The sequence below is a fragment of the Oenanthe melanoleuca genome, chromosome 1 (genome assembly GCF_029582105.1).
Source record: "Oenanthe melanoleuca isolate GR-GAL-2019-014 chromosome 1, OMel1.0, whole genome shotgun sequence".
NCBI classification, from domain to species: domain Eukaryota; kingdom Metazoa; phylum Chordata; class Aves; order Passeriformes; family Muscicapidae; genus Oenanthe; species Oenanthe melanoleuca.
In genome coordinates this window covers 23,312,751-23,334,601 of record NC_079333.1, presented here as the reverse complement: position 1 = coordinate 23,334,601, position 21,851 = coordinate 23,312,751, and positions in this window count along the sequence as shown.

Genomic DNA, 21,851 nt, shown 5'->3' with positions numbered 1-21,851 from the left:
TAGGTGGATGGAGTTTTTCAGGTATGTTATGGAGCCCTAAGAATACATACCCTCTTTTTACCCTGTGTTAATATCCTGCTATGCTTCCTTTAAGGCTGTGTGTGAGGCAACCCTTCTCAGGAAGAGTGCTCTGGAAGATCTCATTTCACCCATTTGGGATATTCCTAGGTACTGTGCCTTGCTGTTTGTTAGATACAGAGCCAGCCCCTGGATGACATGTCCATGTTGGAGCCAGGGGCATGATTTCATGATGAACAGAAATAAGCACCCTATCTGAATTAAAGTTGTGGTGAACTTCATGAATATTAAAGTGGGCAAACACTTTATTTACACAGCTTCTCAAATGAACTTATACAGGCATGTTTTAACTTTATTGCTACCCCATAGCAGCAGCATGTGAGGTCAAGCTACCTCATGTATGTCCATGCTTCCTGAAATTTACCCTGCAGTACAATTGCAGTGAAGATGTTGCCCATGTGAAAGAATAGAGGAGACTTTACTAAGGCTTTTATCTTCCAGATCTTCCCAGGGAATGAGTTTTCCCATGGAAATGATTCTCTGAGGGAAAACACTTTAATATAGTAAATAAAATACAGCAACTTTTGACAGCTTTAGAATGTTAGACTCTGAACAGAATGTTTTGGTTTGGATTGGTTCAAACATTTGCACTTGCTGAAATGAATCAAAGCATTTTGCTGTTACATTTATTTGAAATCAGGCGATGCCTGCCCATGGGGCTGCAGTGCCTCATGGGAGTTGTAGTTTGGATGCATTGTACCTGTGGCTCTCATGGATTTATCTGCTTGTCTGAGACACATTTCCAAAAATATACTGCAGATCTGCACTGACTGGGCTGGATAGTGCATGGTGAGAGTCGGAGAGTAGCCAGGTATTCTGAGGGATCCATTCCAGCACAGGTGGAAACAAGGCTTTGAAACATTCCATATAACATTCCCAGATGAAATCTTTGGTTTTAAGGAACGCCAAAAGACATTTTTCAAATTGGAAAAGTGGAAAAATTGATGTATTTCTGGTTGATTTTGTTTTTTGGGGTTTTTTTTTGTGTGGGTGGTTTTTTTTTTTTTTGTTTTTTGTTTTTTTTAGGTTTTGTTTTGTTTCTGTTTTTTTAGTTGGGTTTTTTTTTTTGTTTTGTTTTTGTTTCGTTTTGGTTTTTTGGTTTTTGTTTTGGTTTGGTTTGGGTTTTTTTTTTTGCTGTCTGGTTTGGGGTTTTGTTTGTCTATTTGTTTGTTTGTTTTCAAATTTATTCCTTTGGAAAAGTATGTGTTAATTAAGCTTTTCATTCTGACAAATTATGATATTTTTTGTGGGCTGGACCACCCAGCTCTATTCTTACCTAACATAAGAGCTCAGTCTCGCAGCAGGTGCAATGGGATTAATTCAGTCTCAGCCACTCCAGGAGTGGAGTTAACCCCATGATTAATGACACAATTAATGAATTTTACCCTTGTTGCAAGAAAAGATGTGTTTCTTTGTAATTTTATTTGTATTAGTTTTTTCTTCGTTCTCAGAAATAATTTTTTCATGGGAAATTGAAAATCATTCATGATGGATGGAGAAAAGACTGACTTGCTTTGTAAGCAGTGTAACCTCAGCCTTCTTGTATAGTCCATATTAACAAAATTAATACAGGGGGAGAAACCCCACTCTTCCTCACCTTCTGTCTTCAGTGCTGCCACCTCAAGATTGGTTCATCAACTGCTAAGCAACAAAGCACAGCACACAGAATTCTGGTAGAGCAATGAAAACTTATGTCTTCCTCAGGTGGCATTGCAGGAGAGGTGTCAAGAGAGATGAATGTGCAATTTGCCTGGGATGTATAGGCCAAAATCTAGGGAGGGAAAGCAATCCAGGACATCATAAATGATGGGAGATCATCAAAACCCAAATTATGTTTTTCATCTGAAGCAAGGTACTTTTCCTGGGATCTCTTAGACACAGTTGTACACAGGACAGCTCTGTGCATACTGAGTGGGGCTGCTCTGAGCCTGTGGTTAGAATGTACCTATTTAATCCTCTGAAGCTGCTGGATTAGGGTACAGGCACTCTGATTTATTTTGTCTGTTTGGGCTGTGTACGCACTGTGTATAGGAATTTGGATCTAATCTTTGTCATAATTTTAATTAATTATATGCTATTCTCTGGCATGTAATGGTGGCAATAGAACTCTTACATGGATCTGCATGTTCCTCACATACTCTGCCCCAAGAATAGATCTGCTGGGGAGATATTTCTTAATTAATTGTTTAGTTCATCAAAACATCATGCTGGGCCAAGTTCAGCCCTGGTGTTATACTGTTGATTTTAGCTGCCTGGCACCCAATGAGGGATTTAGCCCTGAAGTTTTTCTCCCTTTCACTTACCTTCTAATGTTTGGGGCTTTTTTTTTTTTTTTAATTGTCCTGCAACTGGCATTTGTCCACGTGGCCAAGTGGCAAACTGAAGTGAAAGGGAGGCCATCAGACAGCTATGTGTTAGGCTATTAGTTCAGCTGTTATTCTTCTCTGAACAGAGCTTCACAGAGAAAGAGGGATGGAGGAATGGAAGGAGCTTTTGCAGATAATGAACACCAAGTGGATGAAGAAACTAAACCTCAAAGAGAAGAAGTGCATTCCTAAGTGCTAGGGAGACCTTGCCCAGTGAGGTTTGCGACTCCTGGTAGCAGTCTGGTAAGCAGGTAATCCCATGCCTACAACTGATTTTCATCTGGCTGGGCAACTGTCGTATTTGTCTGCATGGATTGTGGCCAGGAATACCTGCGGGTGTAGATAAATTGTTCAATGATGTGTGTGGATGTTTATTACTGAGTCTGTGTGAAAACCTATTTGGAACAGGTTTACATTTTACATTTACAGGTTTACATTTGTGCTGCTGTATGAATCAGTTACTATACCTAAGTTTGTTGGGATTTGGAATATGTGCATGCTCCTGAGAGTGTGAGATGGTGTATGAAGTCTGTCACTCAGAGTGCAGGTACCTTGTATCATATGTCTGGCTGCAGACATGCATGCCTGGAGTTGTCTGGGCCTGTGCAAATGACTGCGTGCTCACAGGAGTTTTTATTCACACTTGAGTTTCTGGTAACAGCTCCCCGTGCAAGTCTGAGCTTTGACAGCCTCATTTAGGGTGTCCTTCCAGTGGACACTGGAGTGTTTCCAGTCCCTTGTGTGCCTGTGAAAGCCTTGTGTGCAAGGGTGCCACAGAGAGCATCTTTGTTGTATACGTGTGATGGGCATGTTTGTGCTCCGTACCCCTGTGACCACACAATGTGCTCTGCATCTGGATATGTGGAAGAGATATATCCTTTCTCTCCAGAGCAAGAAAATTTTTCCCTTCTCATCCTCTTCCTGCTTGTAGTTACATCTCTATAACTAGTTGCAGCTATAGGAAATTTCTTCCAAGCATTTTCTTTGAAGCATGCAAACCTTTGTGGCAGACTAACAGAAGAGCACAGTGTACATTTCAGGAGATGGATTTGGTTCATCTCTGAGTGGAGCATCAGTGGACATAAGGTACCAGCTCCCAGAGGAACTGAAATGGACACTGCATACCACTTCATGCCAGTGTAGCTGTGAGGCATTAGAATAGAGGTAATAACCTGTGCCAGCAATTGTCCCTCTTCATTAGGGCAGTTGACTTAGACATCAGTGGATTTAGGCTAAGACTTTAACAGACTTAGGCTAGAGTTGACCACAGTAGTTGTATCTTTTCTGCCTCTGCTCCAGAGAATACTGTAAAGGTAGATTTTTTTAATGATGAGTCTCACAGGGCTGTATTTTCCATGCAAATTTTGCACCGGGCCAAGGGCAGCACTGGCACTTTTATTATGAAGCTCTAGCTGAGGGAGAGCTGCATCTTCCAAGAAAGGGCAGCACAATTACCTGTTTCTACAAAGAAAGCTGAGAGAGGGGGAAAAAAGTAAAAAAAGAAAGAAAGAAAAAGAAAGGGAAAGACACAGAAGTCTCATTCCTTTATGCTCTGGGTTCTTTGTAGTTTTCTTTGTAAAGGTCATAGTTATCTCAAGTAATGGGAAATTCGCAGAATCCTTTAAACTCTAGTCCTTTTACTTCTTAAAGTGGCCTAATTCCAGAGAGCTTAAGGTCTAACAAGGGATTTGATCCTACCTTTCTCTCTCTTTCTCTCTCACAGCAGGTTTGATGGCACTCAGATTGCTCATTTGTATTTTCTTTTGTGAGGCAAAGCGCTTTGGTTTCTCTTCCAGCTGTCATATGTGTGTTCTTTCCTCTGCCTGTCTGGAAAGCAACATTCCTAGGTAACTGGCAGGAGAAATCTTTTTATTTTAATTATTAGACTAGAGGCCAGAAAAAGACACTGAGTTAAACTTTGTTTGAGCATACCTGAGATGTGAAAGTCTGATGTCTGAGGGTGCTGGCCAATGTCTCTTACTGCTCTTATATTGCATCTCTATAATGGGGAGATGTCACTGCTCTTCTCCCCATTATAGCCATAGCTTTCCTGGTAGGGCCTTATTGCAGTTCAGCAGGGACTGATAGTTTCATTCTGCCCATGGGGCTTATGCATGCCAGTAAAGATGCACAGCTTAGTAGGACTCACCTTTGCCTTTCCATTCATCATTCACTTACACGAGGTGATATGTTTGCCCATGGTCACAGCAAAGATAGGAAGGTGCTAGATGGCACAGAGATGCTTGAATTCCCTGGGTCTTTCCCAAGTGCTGGGGAAGAGACAGAGTGGAAAACACTTATTCTTACACTGGGTCAGTCCCCAGAGCCATGAGAAGGTTCAACCTGACAAGTGGAGATAACCCCTTAACAAACACTCAAAAGGTGTGTCAGGGTCTGAAGTGGGGCGAAAATGAAAAAGCCAAAATTCTGGATATGCTTAGACCAAGTCTGGCAAAGAATTACAGCAAAAAATCCAAACCATCAAACCCCCAAAAACACAGAGGGAAAAAAGCTAAGAATTATTGTAAATGTCAAAACATCTTGGATTTGATTGAAGTATTTAATTGTTTAAACACTCAAATATTTAATTTTGACATTCTTTTCATAGAAATATTTTTGTTTTTTGAAATGGCATTAACACTGATCTACATTAAAAATAAAAGATTAGGCAGCAGTTGGAATAACCCAGAGAAAAAAACATTGTGTTTGAATTGACCCAGTTTGAGTTTGGCCGAAGATTAAATGGTTGTGGTTTAATTTTATTTTGCTGAAAACCTTTACACAGTTTTCTTTCTGTTTGAATATAACCTATTGTTTTTTCTTACTGCATTTTTCATTGAGACACTGCAAAAACCAAGCAAAATTCTTCTTGGGTCCATTTAACCCCTGGCTACTACAGCTGCTCCTCATTCAAGCAGGAAGAGATGGGCAAACCAGAGTATCCTAAAGGTGTCAGACTTCAGCAATACTAGCTCCCAGCTCCAAATCCCCTTGGCTCACTCCTGATGTATGTATGTCCCTGATGATGTAGGGCCTATTAAGAAAAGACCATATCCTCAAGACATTCTTTCCTTAAGTGACACACTGTCTCCAGTATTTTTATAGGACAGCACTAATTTTTCATAACGAGACACAGTAGGCTGCAGCCCTTTAATAGGCTTGTCAAGTCTCATGTATTCAGGATGAAATGAGCTCATTTAGTTTCTGTCTCTCACACCCCTGCTGTGGTGTAGCTTAGATGCAGATGTGCACTGCCCTGGCCCTCTGCTGTTCCAGAAGGACGTACTCAAATGTTGCCAGGAGGTCTGGTGCTGTCAGGAAGCCAAGGAACACACATGGTTGCTGTGGTCACACAAATAACACAGTCTGAGCAGTGGCTGCTGCAGGATCCAACATCCCTCGTCCATGTCACCCATTGTCCCTTGCCATATCACCTGCTGCGTGCATGTTTGTGAGAGCCCTGTGCACTGGCTCAGAACATAGATAGGAGGGGATAGCCTCTCAGTGAAGGACTAAGGCTGGGAATTTGCTCTGCTTTTTCCATTGATAGACAGGATCCATTGCCATTCCTTTGTCTTAGGGATGGTATGTCCAGAAGAGCCTGTTCCCATCACGTCTCTTTTTTGAGGCAGGACATTCCCAGCACAACCTGCCAGGGCAGCCTCAGCTCAGGATTTACAGCAAGAGCTTTGAGTGGGGCTTTCCAGATCACCTCCTCTGATGGGGAGGACATGCTCCTACCAATAACAATGGTTCAATGACAGCTCACCTGTGGGGCCTCCTTGACCTGAAGGCTTAAATCTAACAACTTTCTGGTAGGCATATTACTTGGAGTAAAATTTCAAGGCCAGTGCTGGGAATGAAACTTTTGCAGGCTTGGGTGTGTCACTGCACCAAGCAGCTGAGAGAGGCAACTCTGGCTGGGAAACTGACTACTCCTCTGACGCCGAGAGGCTTTATTGTAACAAAATCCCACAGCTTTTAGAAGGAGTAATACCAAAAGAAGAGGGATTTCTAGTATGTCACCAACATCCTGCAGACTGCCCTGAGAGTGGCATTCCTCAGCAGAGCCTGTGACACCTACCGTTTGTAATTCACAGCAGCAATAATCCTGAGAGACTCGAGCCTGTGTGGCAAGAGGTAAGCAAGGTAAGTTTGTCCTTCCCAGCTCTGCTGGGATTTTTGGTGCATGCCTTTAGGTCATTTCATCTCTGACAGGAATAGTGAGAGATACTCATCTAACACCATGGTGTATTCTGAGGAAGAAGGAAGGGACTGAGAGAAGAAGAGAAGATAAAAATGGCTTTGGTTAGGGCTTGAACCTGCTAAGCTGTGCACTTTTTGGGCTTTCCCTTGCGTGCTGGAAAGCAGTCTTCTGCCATCTATCCCTGCTTTCTTTCAGCTTATCACACGTGCTACCCCTGTGTGTGTGGTGAGGGATATATGTGCAGTGCTGTCTGGGCTGTCGGCACCCCTGCAGCTGGGCTGGTGTGAATGCCAGTCAAAAAAATCCCCCTCCAACAGCTGGCACTGCCAAAGAGCTTGCCTGCCTTATTAACAGTCCACTTATCTGGAATCTGCTCGCTGAGCAGAAACTGCTCCATAAATCCTCCTGCAATTTGCATTCCTCATCGCTGTCGCTCATTACCACTGACCTCACTTCTGCTGGAGCTGATCAGCCTCCCACCGTCCTGCCCGCGAGAGGTTTCTCCATTACCAGAACCTATTAGCAGTGGCAGCGCCTCCGCGAATGAACGCACCGCTGCTGAGTCAGGAAACATTCCCAAGTCAGCTCCTCTCTTCCCCGCTCCCTCTCCAGGCCCGGCAGTGACAGCGGGCGCAGCTCAATTGCTCTCCCTGGCGTGTTTCAAGGCCAGGCTCCCTATCCCGGGGAGCTCCGGTCATTACTGGACTCGCACTCCTGCATGCTCGGGTGGGAAATGAGGTGCAGCGGCTGGAAGCGTCTGAGACCGCGAGTGCTTGCTAATCAGCGGCGGGGTTTCTCAAATAGCAGCTCACCCACTTGGTGCATGTGGAAGCAGATTTCTAGTTTAATACCTGACTCCTCACTCCGTGGGAGCCATGTCTCTGCTGCTGCTTCCTTCCTCAGGAGCTGAGAAGTCAAAACTTCAGACATTGAAGATAGTCATAAGGAGGGAGCGCTTGAGAAGGCTGAAGCAGCTCACCAGCTCTGACCCAAGCGGTGATTTTGCAGAGGCTTCTGATGGGTAGGTCAAGGACAAAGAAAGCAGGGATTCCTGTTAGTGCTCTCCTTCCAGAGTGCCAGGGCAGCTGGAAGTGAGAGCTCACTGCATTCTCCTTCTTTGCAAAGACATATCAGCAGCAGCTGAGTGTTCTGGTTCCAGGCAGGGGAGGCAAAGTCAGGGACATGCTCCAATCCTGCTCAGTGCTGCAGTGAAGGGTGAAAAAGAGACTTAAGTTGCATTTTGAACCTGTTAGCCTTCTGTTAGCTGTTGGGGGTCCCACAGCAAAACACCACTCCAGATGTCTCCAGGAGCCTCAAAATTGTCACACGATACTGTTGTAGTAGTCCTGTTATGTAGCCATGTAAAACTCCAGTTTTTCAGTTGTCTGTCCAGGGTTGAAATCATAAATGGCTGAGAGAGTCATCCTGCCTTTTTTGTTTAAATCCAGGTGTGATTCCTGGATTTAGATATGTTTTAGAAACTGGAACACGATTTTCAGGTGAGTTGTCTGGTTTCTGATTTCGTGTAGAGGCTCAAATACATTGTGAGCAATATGGAAATAGCTCATATTGCTGTAAGTTTGTGAATGAGCATTCATTCTGTAATGTGAGGAAGGGTTTTGTTTTAGTCAGAGGAAGAGGTGTGGGCAGAGAAAAAGCCTCCTGGTATTCCCTAAGCTCTTTTCCCTTTGGCCCAGGCAAGCAAAGCCTTTCTTTGCAGGGGGAGAAACGTGTTTACTTAGTATAGCAGAGGTACTAAGATGCAGCCTCATTAAAGTACAGCTCACGTATAGCCAGGGGGTTTCATACATAGCTTTTTTTTTTTTTTAACCTTCTCCGTCTTGAGGGAAACAAAAGGAGGAGAAGAGGGAAAAAAAAAAGGAGAAAGAAAAAAAAGAAAAGGAAGGAAGTGAATTGCTTAATGGAGGTGCTCTGCCTGCATATTTAATACCCTGGTTTTATTGAATAGAAGGTGAAAAAGTGTACCTTGTTTGTTGCTTGCCTGTCAACCCATGGCAAGAAGGCATCCTTTCCCCTGGCTGGTGCCTTTTATTAGTCAATGGTTTCCAGAGTGTAATTATACCGTAGATCTGAGATGCATTATACACACAATTAAAATTCCCCAACCAAGCCTGTAATTTATTAACCGGGGAAATATTTATTCAATTGTTTTGAAGGGCTAAGGTTTTCTTTTGTTTCTTTCTTTTTTTCCTGACCCCTTTAAACTGTAACACAGATCCTTGGAAAAGTCTGTGCTCTGTGTCTCAGTGAGGGTAAGGTGAATGTCCCATTCTGTTAGCACACCATGTCACTTAAAAGCCTTAGAAAGAGAAGCTGCAGTCTGGGACTGAATTTGCAGGGGCAGAGCAAAAGGCACTGAAAGATCTTATGGAAATTGTTCTTTGCTGGGTTCCTGGTTTGCTTTCATACAAGGGAGGTGACCTCTGGGCTTTCCAGGGCCCCTGTTGGGAGAACTCCTTGTGGCTAAAAGCCTAGCAGAGCTTTGCCAAAATCTATTTCCTCCTGTGCATTTGTGTAGGTCAAAATCCACTGCTTATGTTCATGTCAGCTTTGCCATAGCAGAATATACATCAAAAGCCTGTTTTGACTTCTTGTTCATTGGGACTACTTAAAAGCATCCTTTATTAAAATAGAAACTACAGCTTGGCCTTCAACACTTGAAAACTGGATTCTAGGAATCATTCAGAGCAAAAAGCATCTCTTTCTAGATTTTGTGTGCCAATTTGGCCATTAAGAAAATACAGCTTCTGTAACTTATCTTGGCAAGAACACAAAGGGCAAAGGAAAATGACAAAAAAATGTAAAGACGGGGTTGCTGGTTTAATAAAACATTTTAGGATCACAGACCACAACATTACTGGTCACAAGTTGTTCAGATCAAGCGTCTACCTTGCATTGTCTTGTCCTTTCTCTGAAAGCAGCTGATAGCAGCAGAGTAGGCAAGAAAAAAAGCTTTGTACTACTTTCCCTTCAGAAATATGTTTCCTGAAATGTAGTGAGTTCTGTTAAAAATGCATCCCATCCATCTATCATCCTAGGTGCTGTCTTGCTGGGATTTTTCCATTTCCACAATATCCTCACTTTAATAAGGTGACCAGAACAGGGTGAGAATCATTTCCTTGTTATTAATTATTACCATGACTGCTGTACAGTAGTGTGCTCAAGGGTGTAGAGCTATAGTCCCCAAGAACCTCCTCGTGAAGGACATTTTATCTTCCCTCACACTCCTAAACACTGGTATGTCAGACCTGCCCCACCCAGTTTTCCTCTCAAACTGTGCTTCAACCATTCCCCCCTTGGCCCTGCATAAACAGCAGGTCCTCCTAGCATGTGCCTTATCACTTCCTTAGACACTGCCTTTGTGGGAATATCCTTCCAATGTGACTGCAGAGGTAGATTTAAACTGATAAAATTTACAGGTATAATCCTTGTACAGGGTGCAATCTTTTGGCTATTAGGGGAGTCTATTTCATCAGGTTAGCTGATGTTATTTGGGAAGACGTTTGCAATACCCCAGCCCTCTGCCCTCAAGACCTCTTTTCTCATGTGGGGATAATGGTGCTCATGCAGGGATTCATTCTGCTAAACTCTGTATCTGCATCCCCATTGATATGATTGCTGGAGCTCTCCCTTGAAAGCAAGACTTCAGATGATACTTTGGGCTTTTGTTTCCATGTGGGTAGCAAAGTGTTCGTGGCAGCTCTGGTATTCAGTGTTTGGCAGCTCTATTGCTAATATAGCCACACCCTCGTGCCTACCTCGCTCTTCTGTTTGGTGTCTCACTCTGGAACCAAAAACCAGAGACATGGCCTATTTGCTGTCCAGCCACTGCAGCTGACAGCCCAAAATAACAACAGAAGCTGATGGTAAGGGTGGCTTTAGGCTTTTGCTGAGTATGGCAGCAGCTGAAGACAGGAGAGTTCTTGTGCCAGCAGCTGTGGCAAGCAGACTGAATTGGGAGCAGGCAGCCAGGGAGAGGTGACTTGTGAGACCAGCACAGCTGTTTGCTTATGTGCACCTGAGCCAGGTTCCCACAGCAGTTTCTGCTCTTAGCCTACAGACATCCCAGCACTATTTTCTCCTGCCAAGGAAAGACAGCAGCTAACTTGAGAGAAAAGTTTAGGAGAACCAAAGCAGATGTTGTTTTGAGATGAGTAAGGAGCTGGGATCCAGTCTTTGCACTTTCTGCAAGTGGCTCCATCTTTACAAGCCTTTTACACCTATGAAGTTATGATGAATTAAGAGCCTAACTTCTTTTTTCCTAACAAAGACATGATCTAGTTGGGGTTGGGATTTGCTTGTTTCTGTTTTTACTGAAAATACACCTGAAAGGGAAGCAAGAGGAGACCCTGCTACTTGGAAACAGCATCTGTATTTTACTCGCTTTCATTAAGTGAAATGCAATATCCATAAAATACATTGTGCACAAAGGTCTCTTTCTCACCTTGATGCATAGCAGAGCATGATGTTGATGACAGCCCTCACATCTATTGGTTTTCTCTGCCAGGCTAAATTCAGTAGCAAAAAATGATAGAAATAACTTTTAAGGTCTTCGTTTCAAGTCCCAATACTCGCCCTATGTCTAAAAGATTGTAAAGATGAGATACTGGGTGAAATGTGATGTGTGTACAGCATATGTGATTTAAGATAGTGAAACCCAAAGAAATAAAAGAAAAGCAGGTCTGAATTTCAATGGGCATCTTTGAATGTCTACTTTCTAAGAGTTTCTAAATCTTCAACTGAAGCCATTATTTGTTTCCCTGATGCCAAATTTGAAAATTGAATTCAGTAATTATATACATAAGCTAGTGTGAATCTCCAAACAGAACCTTATCTATGGAGCAATTCTGGTGCCTGTATACTCGTTCCCACAACTTTAGGACTGGAATTAAGATTTAGGACTAAAATTAAGACTGCTAGAAAGTACATTCACCTAGACATAAAGAAGGAGGAAAGAACTGATTAAATTAGTAAATATTTAGGTTTTCATTTAATTTTGTCAGTCTCTGTCACTGTCTGTCTGTCACCTGCAGCAGACGCAGCTCATATCTCAGCTGAACACACAAATAGTGCTTATTCATTTTGGAAATGTTTATTTGTTAGGCATCCATTTGTTTGCATGAATATGGCTTCCATCAATTACACCATACATGGTTCATTATGCAAGATCATTTTGCAGTAGCATAAGAGCATGCACTGTAGTGTGATACCTAATAGTGGCTGGGGATATGTTGCTGCTACTATTCAGAGAAAATAATGGTAGTGGGGAAACCTGCACCACTATTGTTTTTGTAATTGTTGGTTTACATGATAACAGTTCGAGTGTAGAAATTACAAAAAGTAATAAGATATTTTAGGGCTAGAGCCTCAGATTTAGATCAGTCTGCATTTCTCAGTGTATAATGCAGAGTTTTCAGAGGACGTGGAGTATGGTTTCCATGGAAGACATTTTGCTTTCATTACAAAAATGCTGCTGCTCATTTTCTTTTGGAGTCTTGTTTTTACAATGACTCCCTGAATAGCAATTACAGGAGAGCTAAAAAAGTTTATAATTTTTTGATTCAATGCAACCACTTCACTCGTATTAAACTTTCTTATAGAAATGCCACTACATACTGCACATACAACCATTAATTTGGCCATGACCAAATCAGCAAATGTGTTCTTGGACACATATATCTTATGAAAAGGGGAAGACGTTGACTAATTAGCATTAGAAATATGATCAAGAGTTTATATCTTGTAGTGTCTTAGATCAAAGATGATGTGGGCTTGGTGTTCTCAGCCTGGATCCCTATGGGCATGTGTCTGTGTAGGAAGCCACATTAAAATCTGGCATAATAATATGATTAGCTAATTCTGTTTAAGCAAAAACAGTTTTAATAGGCAAGGGTCTCAGAAAAGAGAGAGAGGCTTCAAATTCAAGATAAGAGGCAGAATTTGGAAGGGAGATCAGGACTATAATAACAAGGAAAAAGCGAGGAAAAAGGTGGGGGTGTTAATGGGGACCCCAGCTCTGGAGTACCAGGAATACTTGTGGCTGCAGGGACACAGGTCTGCAGAGGTGGTGGGGAGAAGGGGAGCTGCAAATCAGAGCAGAGTTGACTGCACTCTAATTAATAGCATGAGTTTTAAAGAGCGTGAAGTCACCTCAACACCAACTCATGAGATGTATGGGATTAGTTTGTATAGTAATGAAAGAGTAATAACCAGAATTTAATTGTTATGGCTGTTGAACTAGCTGACCCCTCAGCCCAGTGGGCATTTAGATAATTTTCAGAACTGCAGTGAGCCTAGCTAACGCTTCATATGGGGAGGAGGAGGGGCATGGGATGGGGGGACTCTGGCAAGAAATATTTGATGAAGAGAAGAATTGCATACTTGCAATGCTGCATTCTCATGTTTCCCCTGACATTTAAACTAGGGGTGGGGGTATTTGTCTGCCAGTACTGTCTTTCTGCATCAGACCAGCAGTGTGTCCAGCTTGGCATCTTGGCTTGTGTCACAATCCAGTATCAGATGCCTGAGGAAGAACAAGAAACCCCATAGAAACACAGGTCCAGTTACCTGAATTCAGACTGTCTCTACAAACTGCCTAAAGACAGCCACAGTCAGGTGAGCAGTTGTGTAGCCACTCCAGCTGCCTCTCCAGGACAGGACTCTACTGTGGATTTTTTTTTTTTTGTTTTGTTTTGGTCCCATCCACCTGTTCTCTACAGAAAACTTAGCAATCCTTGGACACCTCAGGTAGTACTATGGTCTGATGTTTATACACTTGAATCCTTCCCCAGGGGTTTGTAGGATTTGTTACTGTTTTTCCAGCTCCAGAAGAATACCAGGTGGAGAGAAATACCTAATCCCTCTTGCCCCCTGTTTAGTTCCTAGCCACTCTTGAACTAATTTAGGTTCTCAAGGCTTTCTAGGATTGAGATGATATGGAACAAATGTCCCAAGTGTCTTGTCTTCCCAAGCCTTCTCCCTGGCTGATAGTTTTCCTTCAGGACAGTGTTCCCTTGTGATTCCTGATTTGTTGTCACAGTGCACCCATGAGGCTGGCACTGCTCAGTCACTAGCTCCCACCTGTCTGTGTAGTCCTGAAGGAGTTGTCCATGGAGATCTCCAAGGTCACAAGTGACTTCTTCATCTCTTGAAGTCATCTCAGACAAAATCTGTTGGAATTGGTAGGAACGTGCTTATGGACTGACTAAAAAAGGAAGAACATATCCTACAGTTCAGAAGCTTTACTTGACTTGCAAGAGCTGGGATCTGACACTAGGAAGGTATGTTTTTTTCTTCAGTCCTTCATGTTTATGGGATTACCTTAATATGGGAAGTTGAGATCATCTGCAGTAGCAAACTAAGAGAGCCTTCAAATGCTCTTGTGAACATAAAAGCTCAGTGCCTCTGTCCTGCTTGGGACTGACATTGGAACAATTCCTTCAAGTAGCTATTTTTTTTTTAAAACATACCTATCGGTTAATTGTTATCATTCTTAGTACCTTGCCCCACACAGTTCAGTGGTGCTGGGTACAGAAAAGTCTTATTCATGAAGTAGGATTTTTGGAAGCAGCTGAGTGGAACTGGAAGAGCAATTGTAATGACATTTGGCAGAAAGATGAAGGCTGAAGATCCTGTCACTCAAGGTCCTTTGAAATTCCCACAAAGTAAAGGGTAGTAGGACTGGTCCCTGTGCAAGGGTGCCAAGTTGTGGATGTTGCTACAACAGCACTCAAGTTCCACTCTGAACATTTTAGGATTTACCTGCAAACATTTCTCTGTGCATTTGTATGCATATGCATACAAACATGGAGCAAAGAAATTCACTAATAAAGTATTAATATAAGAAACAATAATCCCAATGATTGTAGGACTAGATGGCTCCTGTTGTGGCAGATGTTATCTAGCCATGACTACGGTGGTTCTCTGTTGTTGGCAGTACCATTTATTAAGTCTGTGGGATTACTTGTCTGGCTTCAGGGAGCAGTGTGGTGACACTAGCTTGTTTCTGAATAGGGAGCGATCAGTAAAACTCTCATGGAACAGCTTCTTGTTGAAGAATGCTGATGTTTCCATTCACTGAAGCCTAGATGCTGTGCGGGAAGACAGCAGATTCTGAAGGAAGTCTCCACTGAAAATGGTCTATAGCATGTGCTTTCATAGTGCCTGGGACCTTGGTGTCTTCTGTAGGCTGCAGCACAGCTGACATCCCTTAGGCAGCAATCAGGGACTTAAACCACAAGAGATCTACTGGGAAGAATGAAGAGATTTGTGGGTGTCCCATGCTGTGCAGGGGGGCTGGCTGGCTGAGAGGCAACTGCTGTTCAAAGGGATTTATTTGACGGGACCAGGCAGCCAGAACCCCTGTTGTGCTGGAGAAGGCAGTGGGGAGCTGCAGAGTTGACAAATGACACTGAACCTTCTGTAGCGAGTGTACTGAGGGCCACAGGCTGCCACAAGCGAGCACGTCTTCCAGGCTGGACTTTTTATTGCCTTACCATCATCTGTGCACAGGAAGAGAAAAGGCTGATGTTTGTTGTTGGAAAGTGATTGCTACAGCATCTTTTGATTGAGCGTTGCATTATGTAGAATTGAGAACATTATTATTCATGAAGAGGCATCCTAGAAAGCTTCAAAGAAGGATGGAAAAAACTTCAGGTTTTAATACTAATTAGAGGAGCCTGTCTCCCAGGTGTGAGGTGTTTATCTGTGAAAAGCAGGAGATAGTGTAGCAAAGAAGAAATGTACACTGGAGAATAGAAATTTCAATAAATGGTTGAAGGGATAAAAAAAAAAAAAAAAAAAAAAAAAAAAAAAAAAGGTTGAGGAAGAAGAAAGAAGACCAATGACAAAAAGGCAGATAATAAAATAAGATGTTTGCACTGAATATGAAGGGTTTGCAAAACAGCTCAGAGTTTATTTCCAAACCTGAAAGAAAACAACCCTGAAAATAATACAGCAATGTTTTCAGTAAGGAGAAGGTTCTTTTTATTTCTTCCTCCTGTTAGCAATGTTTGTCAACTCAATTTATTTTTCACACCAAAAAAGCTTGTGTAATGAAAGCTCAGAGTTGACTTCAAGTATAGCCAAAACAGGCTGTTTCTGGTGCTGGTGAACTACCCTTACCATCTTAATAATGCTGTATATTTTGGCTGAGAGCTTTCCTGGAGGATATGGGGCTTGCCTCTCTCAGCAGCCTCCGCCTCAGCTAGCACCACCTAACAGAAGTGGGTGCTGTGCTGCCAGCCTGTCCTGCTCGCTGACACCCCTCCTGTGGCAGTGTCAGGAACATTGCCCTGGCTTCAGCACCTCCCCCACTCCAGTTTCTCCTTTTGACCCATATGGCTGGACTCACCCCTCTACTGAGCCCAGGTGAAGTTTAGTGAGGGAAAGGGAAAAGGAGGATCTGAGATGGGAGAGGCCATGTTTCTGTGTGGTGCCTTTGCTGGTTTGTATTCTCAGGTGTGCAACACACACATAGCCCAGTGTCTGACAGGTTGTTCTATATATGTACCTTACAGTTTCCCTGCTGCTTCCACCCTGCTCTCTTGTGAGTTAAGGAATCATTGCAGGTGTGGAAAGCTTGACAGAATGGATGTGCTTTCATAGCCGAGTGAGTGGCAGCTGGCCAGCTTTAATCGCCCTTTGGTGTGCTCCTAGAAAGTAGTTTAAGTGAAGAGAGATTTTTTTTTTTCCTGTCTCTGTGGACATGAAATATGGACATATTTGCTTCCATGGTTCAGCTGATGAACAGTAACTGGCTAAGCATCAGAGACTGGATCACTTGTGATTGCCTATCCATAACCTCTGCTAGTGCAAGATCTCATGAGAGAGCAGAAGGGAGAGCAATGCAGGGATCTGACTTTCTGCTGTAGGCTTTGCACTAGTCCTTTCACCCAGGCAATCCTTCCACTCTGAACATCACTTCAGAGTAGAATTTAACAGAGAAAAGAAAACAGCAAGTTTTTTCAGTGTTTTTTTCCTTGTGGAGCATTCCCTTAGATGACTACAGAGAAATGCATTCAAACAGAACATTAAAGTTAAACGAGGTGACATAAGGTTATATTTTAAAATAACAGAAAGTGTTTCAAGTTCTCCTATGGTAGGAGTTGGGCAGCTATATAACCCTAGCTGCTCACCACTCAAATGACAATCTCCGACAAGAATCACAGCCTGATAATGTGCACTAAGAAGATGGGAGATGTATTCACAGGCATGAGGAACTTCAGGAGATAGCTGTTGTATAAAGATGCTTATTCAGAGCAGTTAGAAACCCCCCATCTTTCCTTGAACCTTGCATAACTAGATGCATAGAATAAATATCTGCAGCGTAGGACAGAAATTAACATTAAAGATGTAATACCATTATAGACTTACTGATAAACCCTCACCTTTCATACTTAGCTAATTTCTCATCAGCTTATTTTTTATAGAAAAAAAAGAGAATATAGCAGAACTTGTAGATAGGCAGTGAAAATGGTCTGGAGTCTTGGAAGGGTTTTTCAGATAAGGAGAAACTGAAAAAGATGAAGGAAGATATTGTTCAGAGAAGAGATGAATAAGAAGGAGCATGTCAGAAGTATATAAATTATTATATTAAAAAAGGTTCTCAGTACTGGTACAAAAGAGTATCCTTTGAATCAAAAAGCAATGCAGATCTGGAAGTGTTGAGATTTTTTTTTTTTATTGTACCCTATTAATCTGTGGAACTCCCTGCTGCAGGGTGTCACCCACTGAGCTCATGGCCTTAGTGGAAAAAAAAAAAAAAAGAGAAAAAAAGAAAGCTATTTTTGTGGACAGTGAGAACATTCACAGTTACATTAGAGAAAATAAAAAATTTATCAGAAATATCAGCCCTTGAGATTCAGGGCATAAATCCAAGCACTAACTGCCTAGGGTTATAAAGAAACTTCCCCAATGGACATATTAGTTAGTTATTTCCCATTTTAAGTGTTTTACATCTCTCCTTGATGCTAGGCACTACCTAAGAGAAGGTGTTACAAGAGTCAGACAGTTGGTTTGATTTGCTCTGAAGGTTGCTATAGTCTTGAAAAGTGGCAGCTCTCCCCTTCCTCACCATCTCCAGCTGTGCCTCTGAACCACCTTACCTTGGCATGCACCAGACAGCTTACAAAAAGACAGGGCTTCTCCTCTGCTTTTGGGGTACCCTGATGTGTGGGTAAGCCCAGGCTGACATGGTTGTATTGTGGACATGAGAGACCAGCACAGCTGGAGAGCAGACTCCCCACAGCCATCCTGGCTGCAGCAGGCTGATACCAAACTGCCCTGGCAGAAACCTGGCTGACACTGCACTTCTGCTGCAAGAGCTGTCCTACCTTTCTGACCCCAAGGAGAACACAGAGCTCCCCATCTGCAGCTCCTTTGCTGCATCTTTGGCTTTGCCTTTCTTCTCCATGCAGCGTCAGGATTTCTCTGGTCCTCAACAGCACTCGGCAGCAAGCAGGAGATGCAGGCCAGAGAGGCAAAGCACAGCAGAATACCTGTCTTGCTTTCCCTTCTTCCTGCATGCTTAAATTTGTTCTTTGTCTAATTTCCTCTGCCAGGTGATTTGAGATAATCAGTGTGACTTTCCTGCTATTGTTCACCTATCCCCATCTTTCTCATTTTCTTTTGCAAACGGTGCCCCTTCTCATTTGCCTCATTTCTCTTCCTGTGATACCTCAAATGGAGAAAGCTCTGTTGCTCCAAGGCAGAGGAATGCAAACTGGTTATAACCACTCTGTCAACGTTCATGACCCCTGTGCTGGAGAAGCTGAGCTGCTGTCAGCAATTAAAGTTCCTTAGAAGTTACCTGATTAATCACTATGGGGAAGTAATTGCCAGTTCTCACTTGGAAAGGAAGGTGCTATGTCTCTGACCTCGGGGACTCAATATTCTGAATTGGAACAGACCCACAAGGGTTATCAAGCCCAATTCTTAAGTGAATGGTGAAATCCTCGTGAATGGTTCAGTGTGTCTTTTGCAATGGGTCAGTTTCAGCTGCTTTGGGAAACCTTCTCACTTGTCCATCTCTTCCCATGGATTCAGAAATCAACATGTGCCAGCTGCACTGCTGCACAGGACACTGAATTACCATCTGTGTGGCCTCAGCAGCTGAAGTGATGAGCCTTAGAGAAGTGGTAAATAAAGTACACTGTTCCTTCCTATATGTAGAAACACTGGAAGAGGTAAAAGGGGAGGAGATCATTGTGAGGTTGAAAATAGGAATTTTTTTTTTTTCCCTACAGGTGAATTCGGTTACATCTCTTTAATTGCTGATTTCAGAGTCTCATGGGAGGACTGTTTTCCTGCATACATATACTCATGCAGATACCTTCCCCCAGAAGGACTGATCAAAGGGGAATGGCATTAAACAGAGAAAAACAAGGGTTTAGGCCAGAAATTAGGAGGAAGTGAGGGTGGTGAGCAATGGAACGGGTTGTTCAGAGAGGTTGTGGATGCCCATTCCCTGGGCGTGTTGGAGGATAGATTGGATGGGACTCTGGGCAACCTGGTCTAGTAGAAGATGTCCCTGCCTATGACAGGGGTTTGGAACTGGATGATCTTTAAGGTTTCTTCTCATCCAAACCATTCTATGATTCTGTGATCCTAGGGGAGGCTGATGGGTTACTCTGGTGAGTGAATTTACTCTTCAGACCTCTTTAAAACAAAGCTCTTAGTTCTTGACTAATTTCTTTACTGTCACAATATGGTACTGGTCATTGCTGGGAAGGGCTGGAGGGGGCCACAGGCCTGCCAACCTCCACCACAATCATCTCCACATCAGATTCTGCTTTGGTCTTTCTATATTACATTCAGGGTGGGGGTGAAAAAGAAGTGGGGGATGTTTTTGTGTTTTTAAGCAATGCATTGATTCCCTGGTTTCCCTCTCAGTTTGGCCTGGTCTCTTGGCTTTGCACATTCATTTGTGCATTCAGTTCATTCTTCTCACTGAAACCGTCCTGACCTTGAACATAACCTAGCATGTTACAGTCTCACGCAGATAAATACCTAGACCTAGGCTGAATACCTAAGCAATTTGGCAAACCAAGACTGACAATTTGGCAAACTGACACCTAGTTTTCCTCACAGCTTTTGCCCTGTATGACCGACGGCACCCAGACTGGACCAAACATTGTCTGTCCCTGGGTGGGCAGCTGGGTACCTTGCACTGTGCCTGACTGCATCCTCATAGGAAAGGACCTGGGTAGACCTTGTCTTCCTGCCTTTTCTTGTCTTCTCAGTCCAGCTAGTGTCTGAACACTATGCAAATGATACTTTCCTGCTTCCTCTGAAGTAGTATATTGGCATTATTGCTCTCTCTTATGATTAAAGAAATAAAGATTTAGAATGAGTTGTACTGATGTTGCTCAAGTCATTCATAAAAATGGTGCCAGGTCTGAAAATAAATCCCAGCTCTCTTGTTTTCTGCATAGTGTTTTGATGCAAGACTGTGTTTGTTTTAGAATTTCTCATTACCTGCCCTGCTGTACTTGGATGTATGAACTTAAGTTCTCTATTCAACTCCTTAAATGTTATTTGCCCTCTTTCATAGCAGTTTTCTGTTGGCATCACTGTGGTGGAAGATACTGGTAAATTACATCCCTTTGAATTGACCTAGCTATTGCACTCCAAGTCTTTCAGGGTTTTCTTAGATTAGGTTTTGTTTTTGAAGTTCATGAACAGAGCTAGGGCTGTTTTCCAAAGGTGTGAATCCTTTTGGAAGACAGTTTGTCTGGGAGTCAGGCCTACATGATAAATTAGAAAGAACCCGAGCTCTTCAGTTTGGTTTCATTTTTGATGGATCCCCCTAAAAAGTGGCTGAATGATGGGGCTATTATTCATTATTCTGCAGAGGCAAGAGCATGGTCTGAAGCTATGATCTGAATGGGAGCTTTGTCTCAGGTGGCTCTCAGTCTCAGTTCTGCCCTAGCCATTACCAGAAAAACCTAGTACTGAGCATCAGCCCTCTCCCTATCCCACACTTTACTTTTCTCGTACTGCAGAAGAGTTCGCCTCGGTACAAAGAAGGAAGCCTGAACACAGTGCAAAGGAGCAAGCTTCCAAGCAGGGCAGAAGAAATCAGCTTTGGCAGAATGCCTTTGCTTGGCACTGGTCAAAACAAGCATATGGAAAAGGGAAGTGAATGAGGAATTCTCTGTCTGGGAAGATTAGTACATAGTGTGGAGTCCTGCAAGACAGGCTTTTAGACAGGAGTTCACTGCTGTTTGATATACCCTGTGAAAACCTGAGTGCTCCCACACTTCTGAATTTTCCTCTGGGCAGCATTTATCAAGAGGACATGCAGGGAACAATCTCTTTTCCAACCTCTCTTTCCACTCCCTTTTCCTTGCTGTCTGTTTTACATGCAGCCGAGCAGAATCTGCAGTGGATGACAAATTTAGCTGCTTTGCTTTGTTTTGGCCCCCCTCCATGGCTCCTGTGTTCTCCAGCTCTCTGTGCTCAGCAGCAATTGTTTGACATGGTGGGTTTGCACTGACTGACCTGCAGCCTCTGTTAATGCGTGTTTGGTGTGGGAGCTACTGCAGACTCTCTGCTGTGAGTAGTCAATATTCAAGATTCAATGTTTGGGTGGTGTGATTGGTCAATGAGGCGACAGAGCCATGCCTTTCTTCCCTGATTAGATGACTTAACCTTTGTTAATTACTTCTGCCAGAAATAAAGTCTGTTGTGTGATTAAGTGGTTCTACACTACAGGCTTGAGATTTACTCCCTGTGAACTCTCGTTCCAGTGGGACTTTGCACGTGTGAGGGCTTTCTAAAGCATTTATAAACAAACTATAAAAATGGCCAGAGTAATATTCTATTTCTAATCTATTAAAGATGGTTGATCTCCATGTCTTTGCTATGCATTTGGCTCTAGTAATGTCAGCCTGTCCTTGCAGAACACAAACCCTCTTTTGGCAGGGGTTCTCCCAGAATGTCTGCAGTCCCAAAGCCACATCACAAACCACAGCATGGAACAGACTGGCTAAAATCCCTGTACCAATGCAATAGCAGCACATAATTTTGCACTGGAGTGAGCTGGGAAGAAAACAGCATCTTGACTCTGAAGCCATGTGTCCTGCTACATCAGCTCCTGTTACAATTTTGATCTGGATTGGGTGTGGGCAAAAATATGCCTGTTGGCTGAATAAGCAAACCAGAAGCTACAGAGGGAT